General features: G+C 32.7%; 1 long non-coding RNA gene across 2 annotated transcripts; it reads left to right on the top strand.

The window, feature by feature from the left end:
* The first annotated feature begins 5475 nt into the window (after nucleotides 1-5475).
* LOC120270891 lies at nucleotides 5476-7221 on the top strand. 2 transcript variants are annotated; one of them, XR_005539707.1, is made up of 3 exons: nucleotides 5476-5565; nucleotides 6133-6205; nucleotides 6641-7221. It is a non-coding gene; the product is annotated as an uncharacterized LOC120270891 (long non-coding RNA). The 2 variants fall into 2 exon arrangements; XR_005539708.1 differs by having other exon boundaries at nucleotides 6636-7221.
* Nucleotides 7222-13245: the final 6024 nt, after the last annotated feature.

The raw sequence follows: 13245 nt of genomic DNA, 5'->3' as shown, positions 1-13245 counted from the left end.
AAAAATGAGTATCTTCATTGTTGAAAGAAGTTAATCGAGTTAGTATCACTATTGGACATCTACGGCGCAAGATGTAGAGTATATGGTTGTTACTTGTCATTTTGTGGATTCTGATTAGATATTGCAAATTCTATTGTCCCTGCACACACTGGTATTGTTGTTTGTGATGAGTTAGCAAGATGTATAGCTAATCGGGGTCTTGAAAAAAAGTTGATGAGTGTGTCAGGTGATAATGCTAGTTATAATGATCTTGTTATGAATTTGTTGAAAGATAATCTGAATTTGAGCAATCATAATGCAGTTGTACTTGATGAGAATTATTTCATGTGAGTTGTTGTGCACATATTTTAAATCTCTTAGTTCAAGATGGGCTTGGTGAAATTAGTCATATAGTTTGCAATGTGTGTGAAAGTGTGAAGCATATCTGTAAAAGTGTGTCTCGTATTACTATGTTTAGTGACGTTGCTAAGTGATAAGTGCTTGTGCGATATGAAGGCGAAGCGTTCATTCATTATGTTGAGCATTACTTTTCTCAGGTTTTTACATTAATATGTGTGTTTTTATGTTACTTTTATGCAGGTAGGGTTGTGAGGCCGAGTATGAAGGAAATATGCCAATGTGGATCATAATGCACCTATTTTGGAGGAGATCTTGCTAAGGTTCAAACGTGAAGACATAGGTCAGGTGTGAGATGCTAGAGTGTGTGCCAACCTCCTCGTATTCGAGTGAGCACATTTATTTGGAGGGGTACAAAGGCAGTCACACTCGAGCATTCTGATTTATGCATATAAGAACAAGAGATCCACCAACGTGTACATCATTAAAGAAGCAAGTGATTCACAACGTAAACGTGTGCCCGTTTGCGTTACCCCAATGAAAGTATGGAATTCGGGAGTATTTCCGGCAGAGCACCGTAGCAGGTTACTGTAGGAAAACACTGTAGCAAGTACTGTAGCAGCCCGCCGAGAAATCAGAGAAACAGAGAATCCACACGGGCGTGTGGAAATTATCCACGCCCTTGTGGAAATTCCACATGGGCGTGTGACATCATACACGCCCGTGCAGTCGCCCGATTCCAGCCCTATTTAAAGCCGATTTCAACCCCGATTTCAGTATTCTTTTCTCTATCTTTTCCCCAACTTGCGAGAGGGCTTCGGCTAGGGTTTCGAGGGGTATTGGCCAAGGTTTTGGAGAAGTTCTACCTCTCCGACATCGTGATTCCATTAGGAAGAATGGTTGGTAGGGGAGCTTCGATCGAGGCGTATCCTATACCGGACGAAGGAATCCTTGGACGACGAGTAGAGGACTCTCCACAAGACCATCAACACGTTATGGATTCATTGTTTTTACATTCGATTTCTTTGATTGTACTAAGCTCCATGGAGAGCTAAACCCCTAGTGGGTGCTTGGATGATTGTGAACCCTAGGATGTATTCGTTTCATTGAACTTTTTTATTATGCTTTCAGTAAATCGATGTTTATTGTGAGTTCCAACCTTGAATGCTTAATTGTATGAACATTTCCCCTAGAGTGACACTAGGGTTGAGAGTTCTTGTTGGTAATATTGTGAGTGAGTGACACACCATGAGCGTTAGACAAAGCTAGGTTAGAGAGGGTTGAGAGGGTGAGTCGAGAGGTACAGGAGCGTCCCCTTTCCCCTCCGACGTGATAGATTCTACCTCCGTTCCTCGAGTTCTTTGTGGGCATAATAGAGTGAGTGGTCTAAGGGATGAACCTCCGCTGGGGCCTAGTTGCGCGTGTAATGGAGTGAAGCGTTGAGAGGATCTTAGTATCTAGGGCTTAATTGTGGCTAGGGACCTTTCGCCTGGACCAAAGGGTTAGGTCTATTTTTAGGAAGAGATTTATCACTTGGAATCCCTAGAGCTCATTGCAACTCTATGCGAGTGCGAGGTGTTGAGATTGCTCAATTTCTCCTCCGGGACATGTATAGAGTTAGGCATAGTTGACCTTAGATTTGGGACTATGTATGTAAGGATTTCCATGACTCACCATGGCATTGATTAGGAAGTATAATAGAGAGTTCTTGCACTTGAAACGATTATCCTAGGTGAAGCATCATCTGAGTACCCCATCTTTATCGATTGCCTTACCCTCTTCTTTATTCTTGCTCTCTCACTTGTTGCTTTTATTGTTGAGAATTGAATCAATTTCACACTAATCACTATTTTTCTTCCACATAGCTAAGAAGCAAATTAAGTATTTTCACTCCCTACTCCCTGTGGATTTGACCCCACTCACCCGGGATTATTACTTCGACAAGCCCGTGCACTTGCGGGATATAAGCAAGGGGAACTTGTCACTAAGCAATTGAATTTGTCAAATTAGAAGCCCATTCTTGATGTTTGCACAAGATGGAATGCTACATATTGCATGCTTCAAGCTACTTTAGATTTGAAGGATGCCTTTCTTAGATATCAACTAAGAGATTCAAATTACCGTTACTTGCCATCCGAGGAAGACTGGAGTAAAGTCCAAATTTTTTGCACATTTCTTGAAGAATTTCATTATATTACAAATGTCATTTCAGGCTTTGAGTAGTCTACTTCAAATTTATTTCTCCTTGAACTCACCACTGTGAAGAATGCTTTATCTAGAAATGGACTTTCCCTTTTTTTCTATTCAGTGGAGGATGTTCCAAACATGATGAGTTTTGTTCAATCATCACTTTACAAGCTTTATAATGAGTATGTGGAAGCTTTCAAGGCCAAGAATGACATAGAAACTCAAAGTCAACTTTTTGCTCCTACAACTTTCTCTTCATTCATTCTTTGTGTTGGTAGATCCAAAGGAAGGGCTGAATTTGATAATTTCATTAGAAATGTGGGTTTTTTTTAATTATTGAAGTCAAAATTAGATGTGTACTTGGAAGAAGGTGTTCACATACACAATATGAGCATTGATCCTTCATTTGATGCCTTGGAGTGGTGAAAAGCTAATTATTTGAAGTTTGGGTTTTTGTCAAAGATGGCTTGTGATGTCCTATCTATACTAATAACAACGGTACCTTCTAAGTCAGTTTTTTGTATTGCTAAAAAAGTTATTGAGTCACATCATGCTTCATTAGCACCAGCTACGGTTGAAGCATTAATGTGTGGTGGAGATTGGTTGAGAGCTTATTATGGGATTCAAAGAAAAGCAAAAGTAAGTAAAATAATTTATGTTTTTCTATTTTTAAGTTAATTATATGTAAGACCATTTTTAATGGTTTTTGTATTTTGTAGGAGAAGAAGGAAAACCTTGAATTTCCTTTGAAATGAAGCCATCTTTGACAAGAAGAAAATTAGTAATCAATATTGGTAAGGGCACTACATTTTGTTTTTAATTTTACATTTTGTATTTGTGAATACCACCATTTTTTTCTTTTGTTTTTAGGTAATTATGCTTTTGTTAATATGCTTGGACTTGTAAGTTTGTTTGGAGTATGAGAAGTTTGCTTGGAAGGAAGGCTCAAGTGTTCTTATGCTTTATTCTTATTTGATTATGGACAAAATGCTTGTTATTTCAATATGGACAAATAATACTTTTGTTGTTGTTGCTTCATGACTTGTATTGAATAATATGTTATTGTTTATCTTAAGATTATGTTTGAATTTGTCATTTCATATTTTCAGTTTCTTGATTTCAAATGGTGATTTATTTTAATGTAAAAATTGCATAGGTATAATATTTGTGAATATATAGGTTGTATTCTTTATAAATGAGCGTCAAACGAGCTTTTAAATGAGCATTTAGCGAACTTGAGCTCAAGTGAGCTTATAAACAAGCATTTAAACAAACTCTAGCTCGAACGAGCCAATAAACAAGCTTTCTCCAGCCGAGCTCAAGTTTAATAATTCCTCAAATGAGCCGAGCTCAAACAACATGTTAGGCTCGATTCGAGCCACTAGCCGAGCTCGAGCTCTTCGTTTTAGTCAAGAACTGACCCTGAACACATGAAAGCTCGGCTCAAATACATCCCTATTTGTCAAGGGCTTAGGTATCACACTATAATTTTTAATAAACCTTTAATAATAGCCTGCTCAACCCAAAAAACCTCACAATTCCTTCACTGATTTAGTAGTAGACTAGGAAAGAATTGCCTTCAATTTTGCTTATCCATTTTCACTCCTTACTTATTGATGGTATGACCCAAATAGTCAAAATTTTCACTGAAAAAGAGCATTTGCTCTTCTTAGTATAAAGCTGATGCTTCTGTAGGACCAAGAACACTTTCTCTAGATGCTCCAAATGAGTGCTCCATGTCTTGCTATACACAATATATATATATATATATATATATATAGGTCATGAAAGAGCACTAGCATAAATTCCCTCAAGAAAGTTTTGAAAATTTTATTCATGAAGCCTTGGAAGGTAGAGGGAGCATTAGTTAACTTGAAGGGTATGACTAAAAACTCATAATGTCCATCATGCCTTAAAGGTTGTTTTACTAATACACTCTTCATTCATCCTGATTTGGTGATAGCCATATCTTAGATCCATTTTGGACTAGAATTCAGCTCCATTTAATACATCTTATAATTATTTAATCAAGGGTATAGGAAAGTTATTCTTGATTGTTCTCTCATTACTAGCTCTGTAATTTACACATAATCTCCAACTATTGCCTTTCTTCTTCACCAAAATCACAGGTGATGAGAATGGGTGTTGCTGGGTCTAATAATGCCTTTGTCCAAAATCTCAATTTCCAATTCCTCCATGATGCTTTTTTTGAAATGTTGGGTATCTATAGGGACTTACATTGATAGGATTAGTACCCTCCTTCAAGTTGATTTTTTTTATTACAACTTTTAGATGGAGATAGGGATTGTATCTCATTAAAATTGTGTCCATATTTTGTAGTAACTATTCTAATTGTGATTTCTAATATGTATCACCTTGACTTTGATTCTGAAGTTCTTCTTGACTATTATTTTTAGTTACTACTTGTAGAGAACACAATTGAATTTTGCATAACTGTTCTTGCATCTAAAATGCTTTAATCAAGGATTTACCATGCATTAATTGTAGCCTGGATAGTGGAGACCTTCTTAGGATAATTTTTATATTATATATCTTGAACTTTATTCTCAATTTCTAGAAATCCCATACAATTAGTGTGATACTTGGTTTTTTTATTTCACCCCCAATTTACTGTCGTGAGTCTCTCTTGTATTGGTTCATAGGATTCACTTGCCTTTTCCTTGATAGTGTAAGTGCATTTGTGTCTTTGAAATTGTGTAATGGCGTGTTTGGTAGTATTGTGAAGATAGGAGGGCATATGAGTAATTTGCTCAGATGCTTATGCCATTCTTGTAATTTCCTTAAAAGTGGAAGGTGAAAGGAGGTAAGTCTCTTCCATTATGACATCCTTGTAAATTTCTTGAAATGCTTGTGTATTAGGCTCATTGATCCATTCTTATCCATATAAAGGTACTTCAACTTCTATAAGGTTCCAAAAGCTTCAACATTTGGTTTTCTTCTCACCAACGACTGGCCTTTACTCTTTCTTTCCTTCAAAATAACACTCATTTATTAGAAGCTTTTATCTCTTGCAACTCAAAGGTAAGGATTCCCTTATAATTTCTTTGGCGATTTTCATGAATTCTTTGTGATTTCAAAGCTTTTAAGTGAAGTGAAAACATAGTTTTCCATTATACTGTTATGAGAACCCTTGTATCTTGCTTGTTGGATTGTCTTTTGTTTTCTTAGAATGAGCTTTGTTCAAATGAAGCTCTTGGCTTCATTGATTGACTCTTTGTATTCAAGTGTGAGGAGCTCTTCTTTTTTATTGAATTTGGAGGGAAAGTGTAAGCCATTCAATGATTATAAGACCATTAAATCATTTTTTCTTGTTTCTCTTCAAAATCAAGTTGTAGAAAGGTTGTATTTTCATGCTAATCCATAATTTCGGGCCAGATTACTGTAGCTACGGTGTGAGTTACTATAACACCGGAAAAAAACTCTTTAATCCCTTAGAGTTGTTCATGTTTTCTTATTTTACTTCATTGGCCATTAGAATTTTGTCAAAAGCCAATTCCAATCCTCCATGCTGGCATATCGGCTTTATTTGCAAGAGTTTTGCATTCATTTTTGAATTCATCATTTTATATTCTTTGTGTATGTTTATAGATGGTGAAACCTTGTGCAAGACAAAGAATTAGCAGAGGACTTACTATGTTCAAGACCCATAGTTCCTAGTACTGTGAGTGAATTTTTGTTGATTTTGCATCGCTCTATTAGGGGTTGAACTATTAAATGGTATATTTTGTTTTACTAATGTTTTCTTCTTAACTAAAAATTACTCTATGAAAGACCCTGAAAATATGTTTTGGAAACAAAAGGCTATTCCTTTGCTTATTTGAGGTTGTTAGACATTCGTATTTTGGTATACCTATGGTTTATTAAGTTATTTTGCATGAAAAGGATGGTTTATATATGATGGTTATACATATGGTTTGATTGAAAAGAATGGCTTCCATACTTGATTCATACTTGCTATTTGACCTGATTAAATGTTTATTGAATCTATATTAGTGAGCTTTGATAATGATGAAAATTATGTTAAATTACATGCACGTGACATGTGTATTGTGATTGATATTGATTTGATGGTGATGGTTGGCTACAACCAGGTCAGTGTAGTTAGAGGTCACCATTGTACGGCCTATATAAAGGTGGTGTGGACTACCGACCAACTTTACCCCATTCAGGAGAGGCGAAGAGGGCTTGAATGGATAGTGGGAGAATTTTCCATTGGTTCTAAGATACCAAGATCATCATATGAGAATCTCAGAGGTTAATGGCAAGAGGGATTATTACTCTTTTAAAGTAAATGAAAACCGGGTTGTCGGATCCAATCCTAGTTGTGTCACAACTGGGTTTGGAAACTATTTGAGGCTAGCCCTTATGAGATATTATACAAACCAAGTTCTATATATATATATAACTTGGTTTGAAGTTTGAAGCTATGTCTGGAAATTTAAAATTTGTTTATTTTGTCTTGCTAAGTTACTTATTTACCCTCTTAGAACTATATGGTGTTCACTTACTGAGTAATTAAGTTACTCACTTGTCCATTCTTTCTTCCTAGGTTGAGTCATGGGTGAGGCTAGATGTAGTGTTAGCCAGTTGTGTCATCATCTAGACCTATTCCTAAGTCTGTTTTGCACAAAGTTTGTTATATTTTTGCATATTGTAAATATTATCTCCGTTGTATAGATTGGATCCATTATTTTGTCAAATTTGATGTTATACACTCCTCTGTTTTTTAGAGTTGAATATGCATGTTTATTGTATCTTCTAGTTTATTATGTTATGTATGTCGATGGCTTTTCTTATTCCTGTGTGATGATACCAAGTGTGCATGTAAGCCTTTGGTAGCTCAAGATTAGGTGTAGTTCATATCTACATCGGTGATCGCGGTGGTTGTTATGTGCTTGACTACAGGTCAGGGCATGACAATAGGCCCCAAAAGTATTAGCCATTGAATTCCTAACATCATTTTATTGCCTTCCAAGGAAAGAACTAACAAATCAGCTTGAAGCTCATGTCCTTGCATCTTCTATTTTAGCCAATTACACATTTGTTCACATTGAATCCTATTGCTATTGGCTATCACCACTATCATAGCAGAATTGAAAGTGGAGTGATGCTCACATTTATGAATACATTTATGAATTATAAATGCATCAATGAAGTCATGAGTGTTGTTAGAGGCATCATATATGAATCTTAAGTTCCATCATTACTGTATCTTTGCCTCGCATAGTTCTAAAATCAATTAATGATGGGAATCCTACTAAAGTATTCAATGAAATAAATAGTGATAATAATTCTTCTTCTGCTTGTATTGAATAAGTAAAAATTTTCTCTTCCTCAATACCATCAATTTTTGCATTTTCTTTTTTATACACCTCCAATTTGAATAGTAGCTTCATTTTGCATTGATGTCTAGGTGAATATCTTTCTTCACACAAAAAACATAAACCTTTGCTTTTTTTTTCTCCTTTAATTCTCTGTTGGTCAACTATCTTTATGATTTCACATTACTATTCTTAACCCCCATATTACTAGTTTTGCCTTAATTAACACTCATAATCTCATGCTGCAATTTAGGAGTGGGAAGTAGAAGAACTAAATTGATGTTCTTCAGAATTATCTTTCCCTTTCTTTGTAAATTATCAACAACCAATTCATGCAATTTAGCCAAACTAATTTGCATGCTATAAATTCTTGGGAGCAAACATCCTAACACGGTATTAAATTTCTTCCTTTAATCCACTTAAAAATCCACTGACAGGATACTTCTCTGAAAGATATACTCTTCTATTAAGGATTTGATCAAACTTATCCAAATAAGCTTGGACTAACCTTTTCTGTTTTAGGTTATTAAGTGTAGATATTAGATTATAATACTGGATCATAATGTTGATTATTCTCAAATGTAGCATTTAGGGTATTGATATATTCATCCCATCTAGGCATATTTCTGCTCAATCTAATTCTTATAAAGTTTTGATGCTATCGTAGTGCCTTCCCATCCAAATGTATAGATGTTATTTTAACTTTTGTTTCTTCAATAGTCTGATCATATTCAAAATATTGGTTAGATTTATACAACCATTCATTCAATTTATCAGCATTATACTTGGGAAATTCCAACCTAATAAGCATAGGCTGAATAGCCTTATTTTGTGTGGTTCGCTTCACAGATATAACAGGAGATGAAGCACAAGTTGGTGATTGAACACTAATTGCAACTTGAAACTTACGTTACATGAATATAACCTTATCCATATCCTTGGTTTGTTGAATACAAAGCTCTTGGATTGCCCAATCATGCTTCTTAGCTTGCTTCTCTGATTGTTCCTTGAAATAGATCATTAGCCTTCTTTAACTCTTGCTCGTTGGTTTCCATTGATTTAGCTCCTTCAATAACATAGAATTTAGAAACTTAAGGGATTGTAGTGCTCTGATACTAAAATTGATGAAATTATCAAGGATTTAATTAACGAATTCACAATAAAGACAAAGTTTCATTAATGACAAACATATTACAACCCAATTTAAGAGATCAGAGATGAAGTCCTTGAGATCACCTTGGTGTTCAAATAAGCAAAGAAAATAATTGAAACAAAGAGAGATCAACCAGATCTTTTTTATTAAGTTTCTTCCAAAGAACTTGCTTATTTTATATATAGCTAGTGTGCCAACTCAGCAACATTTTAGCATAAACATGGTCGACAAAGCCAATTCAACAATCACCTGAATCACCCCTTTGTTCTTCCAATATTTATAGTCCACTTAACTCAAATAACAACTTATATAATTTGACAAGTATTGATTTATCATCTTACAATTCCTTACATTTTTAACCATTTTAACCAACAAGGTTAATTTATGTTATTCAATAAGTGCTAAATTACCACATTACTAATTTCTTTTATATTTGTGACCACTTTAATTAAGGACAATTTATGTAATTTGGCTGTAACAACAAGATAAATAATACAATTTCATAAATCTATAATAAATACATACCATATTAAAAATTTTCAAATATGTAAAACTTTATCAAACACTCAATAACATTGTTATTATAAACTATTTATATAAATTTTATAAATACATACCTTTGTCAACCACTAATCATCAACATATCCTCTTGGATAACATTTGGGCCTCTAGAAATAATCCAAAAAGTCTCATACCAGTTCTCCATACTCTTAGTACTTATTTTCATAATAGAAATAAATTCCCAAGCACAAGATCCACAAACCCAAATCTTTTGACCTCATCAAGAATCAATTCGCAAGTCCTGAAGCCACATACGGTAGAGTACTTCATTGAACAAGAAAGAAAAATCAAATTTCTTGAAATAGATGTATGGAAAGGGTAAGAGAACAAGAGCAAGAGGATAAAAAGCTATTACCAAATTAAAGGCTTATCTCTTTCATTCGTACTCCAAATGGTTACAAGGGGTCTCCTTATATAGAAGAAGAGATTATTATGACAAGCTATACCACTAAGTCATCCTACCTAGAAGTAGGTTTTGACTAATACATTATTTTATTTTACATGGACTTATTAATCAAACCTAATATATGATAATATAGAAAATGATAAATATCCACCTCCTAATAAAGAAGCTTTGATAAATAAAATAAAAAACACTTATATCTATAGCAAATTTGATCTAAATCTGGATTTTGGCAAGTCCCTTCAGCAAAATAAAGTAGACCTTCGACTACCTTTATTACTCATAATGGACACTACGAATGGGTTGTTATGCCTTTTGGCTTAGAAAATGCTCCACAAGTATTTCAAAGAAAAATAGATGATATATTTAGAAAATATGCAGATTTTATTATAACTTATAGATGATATATTGGTTTATAGCAAGCCTGTAAAGATCGTGTGCAACATTTAATTATCTTCTTTAAAGAATGCCAAGAGAATGGTTTAGTATTATCTGAAAAAAAAATTAAAATAGGAAGTATAAAGATTGAATTTCTTGGTGTAATAATAGGACAAGGAGAAATCTGTCTCCAAAAACATATAGCATCTAGTATTTTAGAAATGCCAGATAAATTAGTTTAATCCTTCTTAGGAAAATTAAATTATGCTAGAAATTTTATATCAAATTTAAGTCAATTATCAAGATTATTATATAATAAAACTAAACAAACAGGAGAAAGACATTTCAATAATGACGACATAAAATTAGTTCAACAAATTAAGGACAAGATAAAGAATTTAAAACCATTAGAATTACCTTCCTCTGGTAGTTATTTAATAATCTACTATATTATTACTATGTAGTCTACAAGTTTCTTTTCTAATATAGTTATTTTACCAAAAGCATCTTTTACTTCTGCAGTGTATAATGCATTATCTATATACTTTGAATGGATTAAATCTGGAGAAATATAACATTTACTTGCCCCATATTTATAATACCTATTACATTAACTTTAAAACCATCTTTAAATTCTATGATGCAATCTAAATTTAAAAGATTGTTATTTCCATAAGTATTTTGAGATAAAGCTATTTCCTTCTCTCGTTACTAGTTCTTCATAACTTTCTATTTCACTACAAGAAAATTATTAATTACAAACGGAAATTACCCAGGAAACATTTTCCTAGCTAATTAGCTAAGGAATAGATAGGGAATAGAATGGAATGATTAGATACAAAGGTTAAAAACATTACCCAGGGATTACACAGGGCAATACCTAGGGAATTAGCAAGGGCAAAACTTTCCCAAGCCATTCCATTGCTAAATATCACGGGAATTACGTGGGTAATATTTAGCAATGAATTACTATCAAAAATTAACCGTTGGTATCTATACCCTAGCTAATCCCTGGGTAAAATTAAACAATTTTAACATTACCCAGGGATTAGCTAGGTAAAATGTTCGTTGTTATTTGTCCCTAGCTAATCCCTGGGTAAACTAAATAGCTTTATCATTACCTAGGGATTAGCTAGAAAAAATAGTCGTTGTTATTTGTCCGTAGCTAATCCCTGGGTATTTTATTTTTTAGAATTTTTATTTAGCAAGAGATTAATTTCCGTAGGTAAAATTGTTGATTTTAAACATTAGGCAAGGATTAGCTAGGGACGATAGTCATCATGTTTAGTTCAAAGATAATCTTTAGGTAAATGTAAATTAACTTGATTATTTTAGAAGTGTATTAAATTGCTTTTTTTTTTAAGATTTGTTATTGAATTTAAAATCTTTTATTATTAATTGTATTAACTTCATTATAACATAATTTTATAGTATGATTTTGTTCAAATAAAAAAAATAAATAAATAAATGCACTTTTTAATTAGCATTTAACTAAAATAACGGCAACAATTGCTAGGAAGATTACATTTTTTTAATTTTATAATATACCAAGCTTTAATCTTGATAATTGTTTTCTAAAAGATAATTGAGCACCATCTTTTATAAAGACTTTTAAGGATATATATTTATTAATAATAATATGATAAATTAAACACCCTTCATAGCCCAGCATATTTGGCATTACATCTCTGCTTTGACAAGGCAATGGTGAAGATCACATCCGAATAAGACCTTGATTTTGTTGGATTAGTACCTAACAATTGTTTCCCTGACTTCGTTCAAAGGGGCCCCAAAACATGTATTATGTATGATAATGGAAAACACTCCCTAATTAGCAAAGATTAACTTTCAAATTAACTCATCCAAGCAATTTTTTTTGTGCCTAAAAAAGAACAGTGTTATGGATCAACTCAAGTTTGTGACTAACTTTGGCTCTAGTTTCTTAATCAAATGTAAAATCTTGAGTAATGAGCAGTTGTACTAGTCCAAATAGCAACATAATGATGGAACCAACCAAAATAAAAATATGAATATATAGAAAAAATACCATATAAAATTCATAACATTGAGTTTTTTTATTTTTTAAATTAGACTATTTTTAAATTTATTGTACGTTTTTTTATAAAATATGCAAATGAATTTATGTGGTCATTCTTTATTTGTGAATTAAATTTTTTTTTTGTAAAATACACACCTATTTGGTGCATTATATTTAGATAACAAATAATAATAATAATTATTATTATTATTTTTAATATATATATATATATATATATATATATATATCAGTATTATGTACAGATTAATAATATAAATTTAATAATAATTTATATGATTAATAATTATATTTTTGTAAAATAATGTTTGTGGAATGATGTTTTCATTATTTATTATTTTTATAAATAAGTAAAGTCAGCGTCAACCACGACTCACCTTCACGCTAAGTCGGGATTCGAACCCGGCTCTCCAAAACGAAAGTCTCTACTGCAGTAACTCGCGACTAATTGACCTGTCATCGGGTCATTATTATTTTTATGTTCAATCATATTTTTACATACAAGTGATATTTATAGTAAATCTATGGCAAAATGAAAATTGTTTTCCCCATTTTTTTTAAATGTTTTTGTGGATATGTGTTAATTATTTAAAGATATTTATTTTAAAACTCTAGTATTTTAAATTGATTTAATTTTAAAATTTTATGATAAAATATTATTATAGAAATATTAAAATAAATATTTAAACTAAAACCAACACCAAAAATTTATGAACTAATGTTAGAAAAACAAATAAAAATAAATAAAAAAAAAAAGCATGGCCCCATCCAACCATTCACCAGACCCATCAGACGGTAGGGAGCCCTCCATCAAACAAAACCTCATCCA

Source organism: Dioscorea cayenensis, chromosome 10 (genome assembly GCF_009730915.1).
Source record: "Dioscorea cayenensis subsp. rotundata cultivar TDr96_F1 chromosome 10, TDr96_F1_v2_PseudoChromosome.rev07_lg8_w22 25.fasta, whole genome shotgun sequence".
NCBI lineage: Eukaryota > Viridiplantae > Streptophyta > Magnoliopsida > Dioscoreales > Dioscoreaceae > Dioscorea > Dioscorea cayenensis.
Note: the sequence above shows the minus strand (reverse complement) of the source record. Positions and strands in the feature narration are given on the sequence as shown.